The sequence below is a fragment of the Hyla sarda genome, unplaced genomic scaffold, assembly GCF_029499605.1.
Source record: "Hyla sarda isolate aHylSar1 unplaced genomic scaffold, aHylSar1.hap1 scaffold_332, whole genome shotgun sequence".
Taxonomy (NCBI): domain Eukaryota; kingdom Metazoa; phylum Chordata; class Amphibia; order Anura; family Hylidae; genus Hyla; species Hyla sarda.
In genome coordinates, this window is record NW_026610065.1 from 1 (window position 1) to 12,344 (window position 12,344).

The following is a 12,344-nucleotide window of genomic DNA, read 5'->3' on the forward strand; positions in this document are numbered from 1 at the left end:
CACACTACTGAGCCTCATTTTGACTTGTTTTAAGGACATTACATCAAAGTTGGATCAGCCTGTAGTGTGGTTTTCCACTTTGTTATTGAGTGTGACTCCATATCCAGACCTCCATGGGTTGATAAATTCATTTTCCATTGATAATTTTTGTGATTTTGTTGTCAGCACATTCAACTATGTAAAGACGAAAGTATTTCATACGATTAGTTCATTCATTCAGATCTAGGAAGTGTTCTCTAGCAGTGTACTTTTTTTTTAGCAGTGTATATTCCAAGAAATAAATAAGCAGTCAGTGACTAGTACACAATAGCACAGATGGAATTTAACTTTTGGCTAAAGCTCATAACCATGTATTAAAAGCTAGTTTGGGGAGAAAACTACTAATATCAAGTCATTTACAGAGAACCTGTCCTCTTTCATGCTACCTGAACCCCAATTCATCAGGAAGGTCCCTGGATATTTCCCTATTCAGTATAAGGAGAGATCTATTCTGGTGACCCGGGTAGGACAGTAGTGGGACAGAGTTTGCAGAGGATGCTAAACTCTGCAAGGGCTCATTCACATGAGCCGATTTATTTTTGATTTAATAGGGTCTGCAGTGTATTTTCAACAGCAGAGATTCTGCTGGCGATATCTGCTGTGGGTAGCGCACGGAGGCCCCGTCCCTTTTCAAACTCACTATGGGTTTGAAAAGAAATCAGCTCATGTGAATGAGCCCTAAATCAGTAGAGGACAATGCTCGATTACAAATGTATCTCTATAGGTTGGAGGCCTCGGCTGGGAAGTGGCAGATGAGTTTCAACACAAATGTAAGGTAATAGGCATGGGGAGGAGAAATCCAAGTTGAGAATATGTATTAATTGAAAAATACTGGGCCTGACTGACATGGAAGAGGACATGAAAGAGGGGATTTAACTGTAGCAAGCAGTGTCAGTCAGCTGCTGCCAAGGCAAATAAAATCATGAGGTGCACTGAAAAGGGGCATAGAAATATGGGACAAGGAAATAATTCTAGCGCTGTACAAATCACTAGTCAGATCACACATAGAATACTGTGTACAGTACTGGGCACCAGTGTACAAGAAATATATAGTGGCGCTGGAGAGGGTTCAAAGACGGGCAACCCAACTAATAAGCGGAATTGGAGGATTACAGTACCCAGAATGATTATCAAAATGAGGGTTATTTAGTTTAGAATAAATAGACATCTTAGGGTGACCTAAGGAATTTTTCCCTTTAAGGCAGATGCCCTGGGGCTATTGGCATTTGTCTTATAAGGGTTTTTGCCTATCTCTAGATCAGCACAAATACGATTGTAATAAAGGATGAATTTATTGTATTTTTTTTTTTTTGTTTTTTTAACTTTAGGAACTATAACCATATTTCCCAGAGCAAAAAGTAACAGATGGCTGAAGTGGCACAGTGAGCACAAGTGTCACTACAAAGATGAGGGGCTGCATTTATTAATAGTGGTAAGATTTCCCCTAGGGCACACCCTGGTGCTGTTCTTGGCTGGTGGAGTTTGGGTGACCCTCATTGAGTAGGTGGAAAACTAACCATACACAAGGTGATGAAGAGGGGGTGCAATAGGTCTTCACTGAAAGGCTTACAAGAACTGCTAAGGCAGTAAAGACTTTGTTAAACTCCTACTTCTAGTAGCGTAGAATGTGTTTTCTTTTGTTGTAGAGAGGTTCAGCTGCTTAGAGTGTTTCACAAGTCCTTGAATGTTTCTGGATATCACTGCCCTGAGGTGTGAATATCTCTGATTAGCTTGCAGGGTATTGCCTTAAGAAAATGTAAAAAAAAAAAATCCCCACTCATTGCAGATTACAAGGAGCAGCTCGGCAGCTACCAGTCCATAGGCCTGGCTGGAAGCCTCCATATGGATCCTAAGATAATGGCTATAGAGCCTTTGTTCCTTCCTGCTCTCCACAGACTAGTTCAGAAAAGTTGAAAGTTAAGATTCCCTACTCAAGATGCTGGTGGACTAGGCTTCATGAGTTCAGGACTTTTTCCACACTAAAAAGAATCCATTGGCCACAACCGGTCCTGTGTTACAATGGCATTCCCCAACAGCTAACAATGCACCCTCTCCGCCTTAATCTTATACACTGCATAAAGGAACAAGCTAACAAAGGCTGGTGGGACAAGGAGAAGCTGGCAGGTACCACCTTAACGCATGGCTTGGGCATCTTGAAAATGTTAACATGTTCCCACACTGGTTTGTAAATTTACTAAACAGAGATCACAACACTGGTAAAAAATAAAAAAATAAATTTGGCCCCACTAAAAGTTAAAGTAAAATAAAAATCTATTGGTCTGCAGGCAAGCACAAGCAGTTGGTATACATAAATACTGTATGTAGTCAGCTCCAAAACATTTACTGTACAACTGAGTAGTGACTTGGAACCATCTATTAAAATAAATATATATCCGAAATTGTTTCATTTTCTATTTATTTTATCACATTGCTAGCTTTGGAATCTTACCTTTGCTTTTGGGCATCAATGAGTTCATTTTTTGCAAATTCAAAGTCTCTTAGCCGTTCTTGTCCTGCACTTCCCAAACACACAGTCCGGCGATTACTTTGAACCTCCATAGGGTTGTTTAAACGGAAGTAGTGATTTCCACCAAGGATCACTCGATCACCCTAAAGTTAGACAATTTTAGCCCAGCACATACAAAATATGTTTCCATGACACAGGGTTAGGTAATTGTAGAAACATTTTTAAGCTGAGAAAATACAAGAAAAATGATATAGGAAGTGGGGGCGCAAATATCCTATTCAGCCCTAGATCCAATGCCCCTAATGGACCCATCAAGTCCAACATGAGAACATATGCTTGAAAGTAGTCAGTTTTCCTAAACTGCTCTTCAAAGTAAATTAGGTTTTTCTCTCGTGGTTTATCATATCCATCATGAGTTGGCAAAATAAATCCACCACCACAAAAACATGTTTGAGACATTTCTAGGATCCCAGACACTGCCAGTTTGATGATGTAGTCAAGTAGTAACACCCATTTAGCCACTAGTAAAATAACATGGACCAGTTTGGAAATACAATGGGTTTCAATACAGTATAATTGACAGGGAATAATGGGTCCATTGGGAGATTCAGGTGCCAATGGAGATAAATCTAATGAATCAACTGCCATAAAAAGTATTGGGCACAAGAGCATTCCCATATGTTTTAACCAAAAATCTGTTACTGGTGCCTAACATTTGGGACAATTACAGATTCTAGTAGAACACACCTCTAAAAAGGAATAGGCAGAATCAAAGAGGTGCTAGGAATCTTCTTAGCGCAAAAGGAACTTTATTACCCATAATGCAACGCGTTTCGTGGAACATCTGCTTCATCAGGCATATTGGTTACAGAGGAACATGCTAGTATTTTTGGTACAAAGTTAACCCTTAATTAAAATTCATGAAAAATTTATTTATAAATGTATAAATAAAAAGTACAAAAAAAATTATATTATACACATGAAAATCCAAAAAGATCCTCTCGATCAGTTTTTTAAATCTATTGTGTACATGTAATGGTATAGTTTAAACATAGATCTAATACAAAGAACTGTTATGTTACACAGAATTTCTCGCCATTAACACTCAAACATGATAATTTTGATGCTTTGTATCTTATTATTGAAACTATACCATTACATGGGTACAAGAGATTTCAAAAACTGATCAAGCGAGAATCTTTTTGGATTTTCATGCTTGACACTTCAAATGAGATGATTGATAATGCCCGGTAATATATGATGGTTTTTGTCCCTCATATCTCTGAATTATTTAGAACGAACATTATAATAATATTATATTATAATATATATATATATATATATATATATATATATATATATATATATATATATATATACACACATACATACATACATATATATACACACACACATATATATATATATATATATATATATATATATATATATATATATATATATATATACACACACACACACACACACACATACATACATACATACATATATATATATATACACACACACATACATACATATATATATACACACACACATACATACACACACACACACATATTCCCACACACACACACACACAAATATATATATTTTTTTCTTACATAAAATTTTTTTGTAAATATTTCATTTATAAATTAATTTGTTATGTATTTTAATTAAGGGTTAACTTCATACTATAAATACTAGCATGTTCCTCTGTTCCCAATATGCCTGAATGCCTGATGAAGCAGATGTTCTGCGAAACGTGTTGCATTATGGGTAATTAAGTTCCTTTGCACTAAGGAGATTCCCAGCACTTCTTATCATGCTTATTCCTTTGGAGGTGTGTTATACTTGATTGCTGTCTACAAGGCTAGGAGCGGCTGCAGGGTCTCAACCATATATTGACTTATGCGGTTACCAAAGTTGTACTTGGACGGTACAACCGACATCGGTGAACACTAGTTGATCTGGATTTTTATTCAAGTTCCCAACGATATCAAATCACGGAGCGATATGTCTCTTGTTTTAATGACAGAGTCTGTCTGGGGAGGTTGGGGTAATTAGTCAAGGGTTCTATCTATGTCTTAGAAGAATAGAAGAAAGTGGGCAACCATGGCATGTACTCCATGCAAAGGTTAAAGGGGTACTACGCTGCACACATCTTATCCCCTATCCAACAGATAGGGGATAAGATGCTAGATCGCGAGGGTCCTGCCACTGGGGACCCCCGGGATACCACACCTGTCATTCGGGGCACGGAGCGAATTATGCTCCGTGCCCGATGATTGGCGATGCAGGCCATGACGCCCCCTCCAATTCAAGTCTATGGGAGGCGGCGTGACTGCTCTGGACTAGCTGTCACACTCGTTCCTACGGAAATGAATGGAGGGGGCCTAGCGAATGGAGGGGGCTTGACCCCCAGACCAAAGATTGCGAGGGTCCCCAGCGGCGGAACCCCCGCAATCTAACATCTTATCCCCTATCCTTTGGAGTACCCCTTTACGTAAGAGAATTGATAGTCTGCCTGCTGAGTACTAGCTTTGGGAAATTAGTACAGGGAACCCACCCCTAAGAAATACAGGGGGGGGGGGGGGGGCATGGACATCAGCATCATAATCTCCACATAGAAATATACCAACACAAGCCTGTGATCTTCTATTGCTTACATGATGTAAAACCACCGAGTCTTGTACCAAGTTTCCATTGACAAATGTCTCTGCTCCAGGCACTGGAATTAGAGTTACTTGACCATATTCATTATTGATTGTGCTGTAGATAAATAAAGGAAACAGAATGGACAAAGATTACATAGTTTACTATCCACATTTAGAATAGGACTACAAGAGGCTTTTATGTACAAAAGCCCATCTTCACAATATTAGTCATGACTTGATAATTGGACAGACCATTCCTAAAAAGGGCAAAAAACTCCACAAGAGCCCCAGACCTTTTCTAACAGACATAGGCAGTGTTCATCATTTTGCAGCAATAATCCAAAATGTGTGTCATTACAATTTTAGAGACCACTATTACAAAAAAAAATAGGAAAAAATACTGCACTAATTGAACATAATCCAATCCACCCTTAATTTATTATTATGTATTAATTGCTGTGATGCTACTGTATGTTACATAGATTATATATACTTATTATATATACTTTATTGTTATCGATTGTACTATAAATTAAGGGCTGAACGATCTGGATTAGCAGCCCCCCCCATGACTGGTACAAGTATATTAAAGATGATCAAGAGCACTGGAGGGAGATTGCTAATTCATAGTACAGTTCAAGTACAGTACAATGGATCGCAAAAAAAAAAAATATATATATATATATATATATATATATATATATATATATATATAGCATATGATAGAATTACTGTACCAGATCTAGACATGTATGTATTTGACTCACTCTTTGCTCACATGTTAAACATAAATGAATAAATGGATGATTCTATAGCCTGATTTTCTAATGGGCTATATGCATTTTTACGATTGGATATTGGTTTTGTGTAATTTCCCATCCCAAGCATTTAATGCTTCTCCCATTAGTTAGTTTACCCTTGCTGGTCTACCAAAGTACATAACATTGTACTTAAAGTTTGTACTTTACATCAAAAACTAACATTTTGATGCAATAGTTCTATGTCAACCTTAGTCTATTGCACTATTGTGAGAGCAGGAACATTGTTGGCATTCATAGATGCTACCAAAAGTGAGGAGCCTGAGCTATGCGTCACCCAGCTCAAGTGAACTGCTTAAAATGGATCAGTGGCCAACCCAGGAAAAAAAAAGTGACTAGTGATAGGCAGGTTTATACAGTCAGGGGAGGTGAATGTTTTACATTGAGGGACGTGTATGCCTAATACAAACCCTCTGACTGTATAAGTCCACCCATCCTTACTAAAATTAGGTCCATACCCATCTGTCCCTAAATTGTCAAACTATAAACTCTCATAACTCAGGAACAGGAGTTCATATCAATAAACTAAAAAGCTGAGAGAGACCAGGGCACCCTAAATTATATAAGTACAATCAGTTTTTGAGGGGTTGACCACAGATCCTCTATATGCCCATTAGAGATGAGCAAATTTTTGAAAATGTCTATTTGGCCAATTCAACGAATTTTCTGAAAAAAATTTGGTTCGGTCTGAATTTATTCACGGTGAATCTGTATTAAAAATTGCTATTTCTGCTCTACAGAGAGCCTCAATAGGAGTAGAAAACTTTGCCTTTCTGTAACACACAGTGAGTGTGCTGGGTTAGTGAAATACTGTTATTCAGTATGATATGCAGATTGGAAGCGTCACTATTTGAATCACTGTCGCAGAGCGGCACAATCACACAGCCTGGGGGTGGCATCAGTATGAGGAGACCATATAGTGGCTGAATGAAACAGCCTTGAGTTGGCGGAAGCATGAGGGCACCATATAGTTGCAGACAGACAGCCTGGAGGTGGCAGCAGCATCAGGAGTCCTGAAAGTGACCTGGTGACATAGTGAGGTGATGGGTGGAAATACCAGTACCTGGTGACGAAGGTGGGTGAAAAAAAAAGGAGAACTTTGCAAATGTGTAACATCAGGCGGGTGGCAGTATCAGAATAGTAGCTGAGGCAGGTAGGCCGAAGAAAACTCTCTTCTGTAAAAGTATTAGTGTGCACAAGTATTGAGGATATGCATTATGTAAAAATTTTACTTCTAATAATATTCTAAGGATAAAATAGATGTACCCCCAAGTTTTTTTGACATCAAACAAAAGGAAAGGTGTGCAAAAAACACCATGTGCCACCTACACCAACAAGTATTGATGTTGTGCAAAGACCTCTAAAAGGTGGAAGGGAACATATGGTCCATTGTAACCGGTGGGGGTAAAAACTTCTCCTGTAAGGCCTTACTCTCGCATTATTAATTCCCTTCTTGGCAAGTGTTACTCGCCCAAAAAAGGGTGGCCCCACACAGGAAACTCTCCCTATTTTCACCTAAAAACCCTGTGAAATGGCAGCGTTTGTAGGTGGAAATAGGGAGAGGTTCCTGTGTGGGGCTACCCTTTCTAGGACAAGTAACACTTGCTAAGAAGGGAACTAAATGCGAGAGTAGGGCCTTACAGGGGAAGTTTTTACCCCCACCGGTTACAATGGACCATATGTTGTTCCCTTCCACCTTTTAGAGGTCTTTGCATCACATCAATACTTGGTGGTGTATGTGGCACATGGTGTTTTTTTGCTCACCTTTCCTTTTATTTTATTTAAAAAAATATTTGGGTACAGATATTTTATCCTAAGAAAAGTTAAGTTTAAGCTAAAGAATATTCTCAATACTTACTTGTGGTCTGATGCCGAGGAATGTCCAACTGGGGAGCAGCACCTTAAATATGTTTTGCACTATCCATATTTGTGAAGTGTTGGTGTGGCACCATGGTCAATCTACTCTGATGCATCAGGCATTGGTAGGTGGAAATCCTGGCTGATCCTTGCCCAAGTCATCTTCACAAAAGGTCAGTCCTCTCCACATTTTTCGTGGACAGACTAGTTCTCCTTAAGGTTACTATGGCCCCTGCCGCACTAAACACCCACTCTGCTGGCACACTACTGGTCAGGCAGGACAGCTTTTCCAGGGCAAACTCTGCTTGTAACAGCCACAAATCAAGTTTGGCTGCCCAGAAGTCCAGCGGATTCGGCATGTCAAGGTATACCATCACCTGCTGGTTAGGGTCCTGCAACAGGTTTACCTGCTGCTGATGAGTTGCTTCACTATGCAGGTGAAGCATAGGGAGGATGGGAAATGGGGCAGACCTGCAAGAGGATGGGCAATAGGGCAGATAGGCATCAGCCAACTGACCACATAGGAGGTCTCTGTAGTAGGTCAGCTTGTCCTCCCTCTCAGTGGGTGTAAAAAAAGCCCCCTATTTTGTAGTGAGGGTTCAATAAGTTGGAGAGCCAGAAGTCATCCCGCTGCCGAATGGTGGCAATTTGGAGGTCACTATGCAAGTGAGCATGCATCGTGCCATTTGTGCAAGTGACTCTGAGGGACTCCATGCCTCCATCTCCAATGCATCCTGCCACGGTGTGTCTGGGTCCTCTGTCTTTCCTTCCTCATAACCCCCTAGCTCCTCTGGCTGCTTCTGCTCCACCTCTCTTGTCAGATGAGTAGAAAAACCGTCCATCTCACAAAACCTAAACTGTGCTGCACTGTGCCCCTACAGTTTAGCCCCGTCAGAGCTCATGTGGCCGTGAGATGTAGGCGCCACATCTCCAGTGCCCTGACCAGCCATCGTTTCCAACACGTGTTGTAGAAAATTAAGCAGTGGAATGACTCATCCTGTAATCCTGGCAACTGACTAAAAATGTGGCTACCTCAAAGGGCCTGAGCAAACTGCAGGTGTCACGTATGAGCTGCCTTTGGTTGACATTGAAGTTACACAGGGGAGTTCGCCTATCCGCTTGAATCATCAAGAAATCTATGATGGCTTTTCGTTATTTGTATAGTTGGTCCAACATATGGAGGGTGGAATTCCAATGTGCGGAAATGTTGCAAATCAGACTATGTTGGGGGATACCGTTCTAACACTGCAGCTCAAGGAGGGCGTGCTTTGCGGTGTACAAGTTGCTGAAGTGCATGCAAAGTTTTCTTCTCATTGTTAGGATGTCTTGCAGGTGGGGTGGGGGGGGGGGGGGACACTTCAGGAACCACTTGACAACCAGATTGAACACGTGTGCCATGCAGGGCACATGCCTCAGACTTCCTTGTCGCAGCGCAGACGAGATGTTCTTCCCATTGTCGGTCACCATGGTTCCCATTGCCAGTTTTCATGGAGTAAGCAATGATTCGATTTCTTGATTAATGACTTAGCAGTTCTTCCCCTGTGTGACTCCGTTTGCTAAGGCATAACCATGTGAAGAACAGCGTGACACCGCCGTGCCCTGCACACATGGTATGCTGGAGGGGCACAGACTTGTCAGTGCAGTGGAGGCTAAGGACACTGTGGAGGATGAGGAGGCGGAGTCGCACACTGTCACAGAACCAACGGCCTAGGGGTGTGGAGGCAAAAGCGGCGTGACCTGTCCAAGTTGCTGTTTGTGGCTGTGCAGGAACCACATTCACCCAGTAGGCCGTAAAGCACATTTATTGTCCCTGACCGTAGTTACAGATCCACACTTCAGCGCTGTGGTGCACTTTGGTACACACCAACAAGCTCAACGACTTGCCCACCTTCTGTTCCACAAATTTGTGCAGGGCTGGTACTGCCTTCTTCGCAAATAAATGACAGCTTGGGACTCCCCACCTCGGCACAGCACAAGCCACAAGTTCTCTAAAAGGTATAGAGTCCACCAATTGAAAAGAGAGGGACTGCAGCACCAGCAACTTGGACAGGAGCACGCTCCGCTTCTGCGCCATTGGATGAGTGGGCGCATACTGTTGTCTCTTGGACACTGCTTCGCCGATGGATTGCTGGCCGAATGACCGACTAAGGAGGAGCAGGAGCATCTGGAGCGACAGAAGATGGGTATGCCACACAGTTCCCTTCAGCTGAGGTGGTGGAGCTTTGGCTGGCTGAAAACGGGAGCGGCGTGATGCAGCAGGCTGGACCACCACATCGGAGATACAGTTCTCCCAGGCCGCTTTATGGTGACGCTGCATATGTTGACGCAGGGCCGTGGTGCCAACATTGGGACCACGGCCATGCTTCAACTTTTGCAGACACATCTTGCATGTGGCCAGGTTAACATCCTCCGGATGCTTGATGAAAAACTGCCACACCTGCCGAGTAGCTGATTTTCCCACCAACAGTCCGCACTGATTGACTGCTACTGCCACCAGCTCCAGGAACCACTGTTCCACTATCTCCCTTGAAGGTAGGCTGCTGCAAAGCAGGTGGTCTACCCCCCCCCCCCCCGGCAAGTTTGGCCCCAGACTTTCAACTTCTGCCAGCATGCTGAATGCCAACCATGCTACCACCTTGCTGGCAACCTGCAACCCTCTTCTCCTGATTATGATGAAGCCCCTTCTGCACCCGGCTCCCAGGGCCGGACTGGCCCACCGGGATACCAGGAAAATTCCCGGTAGGCCACTCACCCTGGGGCCGCAGTGGCCGGCCTGTGCTCAGTCACCAACCTGACCCGTTCTTATAGATCGTACCGCGGTCGGGCCACCCATGCACACTTTCATACAAGGGCCTGATATTAGTATCAGGACCTTGTATGCAGCCAGGGCCACCGTTAGGGGGGTACAGCCAGTACTCCAGTAAGGGCCCCGGGCCCCCGCTGAACCCCCCTGCAGATGCCTCAGCACAGAAGCAGGGGCCCGTTGTATACACAGCAGTCTCCTGCTTCCATGGCCGGTCCTGGACACAGTGAACTACAAGCGCGTCCTTTGCGCTCCGGCACATGAATGACGTCATCATCATGTGCTGGATCACAGACTGGTGAAGAAGACAGAAGAGAAGAGGCCAAGGACCGCGCGGGAGCCAGGTAAATATGTTTTTTCTCTTCTATTCCTTCCTAAGGGGGCTGCTGCTGGCTACCACTACCTAAAAAGGGGGCTGCTGCTGGCTACCACTACCTAAAAAGGGGGCTGCTGCTGGCTACCACTACCTAAAAAGGGGGCTGCTGCTGGCTACCACTACCTAAAAAGGGGGCTGCTGCTGGCAACTACTACCTAAAAAGGGGGCTGCTGCTGGCTACCACTACCTAAAAAGGGGGCTGCTGCTGGCTACCACTACCTAAAAAGGGGGCTGCTGCTGGCTACCACTACCTAAAAAGGGGGCTGCTGCTGGCTACCACTACCTAAAAAGGGGGCTGCTGCTGGCTACCACTACCTAAAAAGGGGGCTGCTGCTGGCTACCACTACCTAAAAAGGGGGCTGCTGCTGGCTACCACTACCTAAAAAGGGGGCTGCTGCTGGCTACCACTACCTAAAAAGGGGGCTGCTGCTGGCTACCACTACCTAAAAAGGGGGCTGCTGCTGGCTACCACTACCTAAAAAGGGGGCTGCTGCTGGCTACCACTACCTAAAAAGGGGGCTGCTGCTGGCTACCACTACCCTAAAAGGGGGCTGCTGCTGGCTACCACTACCCTAAAAGGGGGCTGCTGCTGGCTACCACTACCTAAAAGGGGGCTGCTGCTGGCTACCACTACCTAAAAGGGGGCTGCTGCTGGCTACCACTACCTAAAGGGGGCTGCTGCTGGCTACCACTACCTAAAGGGGATAATACTGTATATGGGGACTGCAACTATATACAGGGGGATCTACATACTGGGAGTAACCCCTACTTATAGGGGGGCTGCTACTGCATACAGGGTGTAGCTATCTACAGGGGGCAGTTATGTACACAGGAACCTACCTACAGGTGGTACCTCCCTACTCCGGGCACCTGTGTAATGAGGGAAACTATGGGAAGGGACCTGTCTACTTTCCTTAAGAGGGGCCCATTCCTTAAGCTGTGTAAGAGGCAGCCCTGGCGGCTGCCACAGTGCAGCAATGCTGTGGGGCTGGTAGGAAATTATTTCCAGGGCTGCTTTTTATCCCCAGTCTGGCCCTGCCGGCTCCCAAGTGCGATCGGCATCATCATCATCATCATCATCATCATCATCATCATCATCATCAAGTTGTGTCTGCAGGTTACTGATGTCCTCCTCAGGTTCCTCAACAGTGTCTGCTTCAGGAGCCTGAATGCTCGCAGCACGACCTCCAACGCCACTCTCCTCATCACTACTTGGTCGCCTAGCAGAAGAAGCGGCAGATGTCTCCTCCATTTCTTGGCTGGGCAGTAGCTGATGACTGTCCTCTAGTACAGTGTTTCCCAACCCAGTCCTCAAGGCACACCA

General features: G+C 44.0%; 1 pseudogene; it reads right to left on the minus strand.

Moving 5' to 3' along the window:
* Positions 1–2,466: 2,466 nt before the first annotated feature.
* LOC130330293 (kinesin-like protein KIF14) overlaps positions 2,467–12,344 on the minus strand; it is a 79,635-nt pseudogene continuing 69,757 nt past the window's right edge.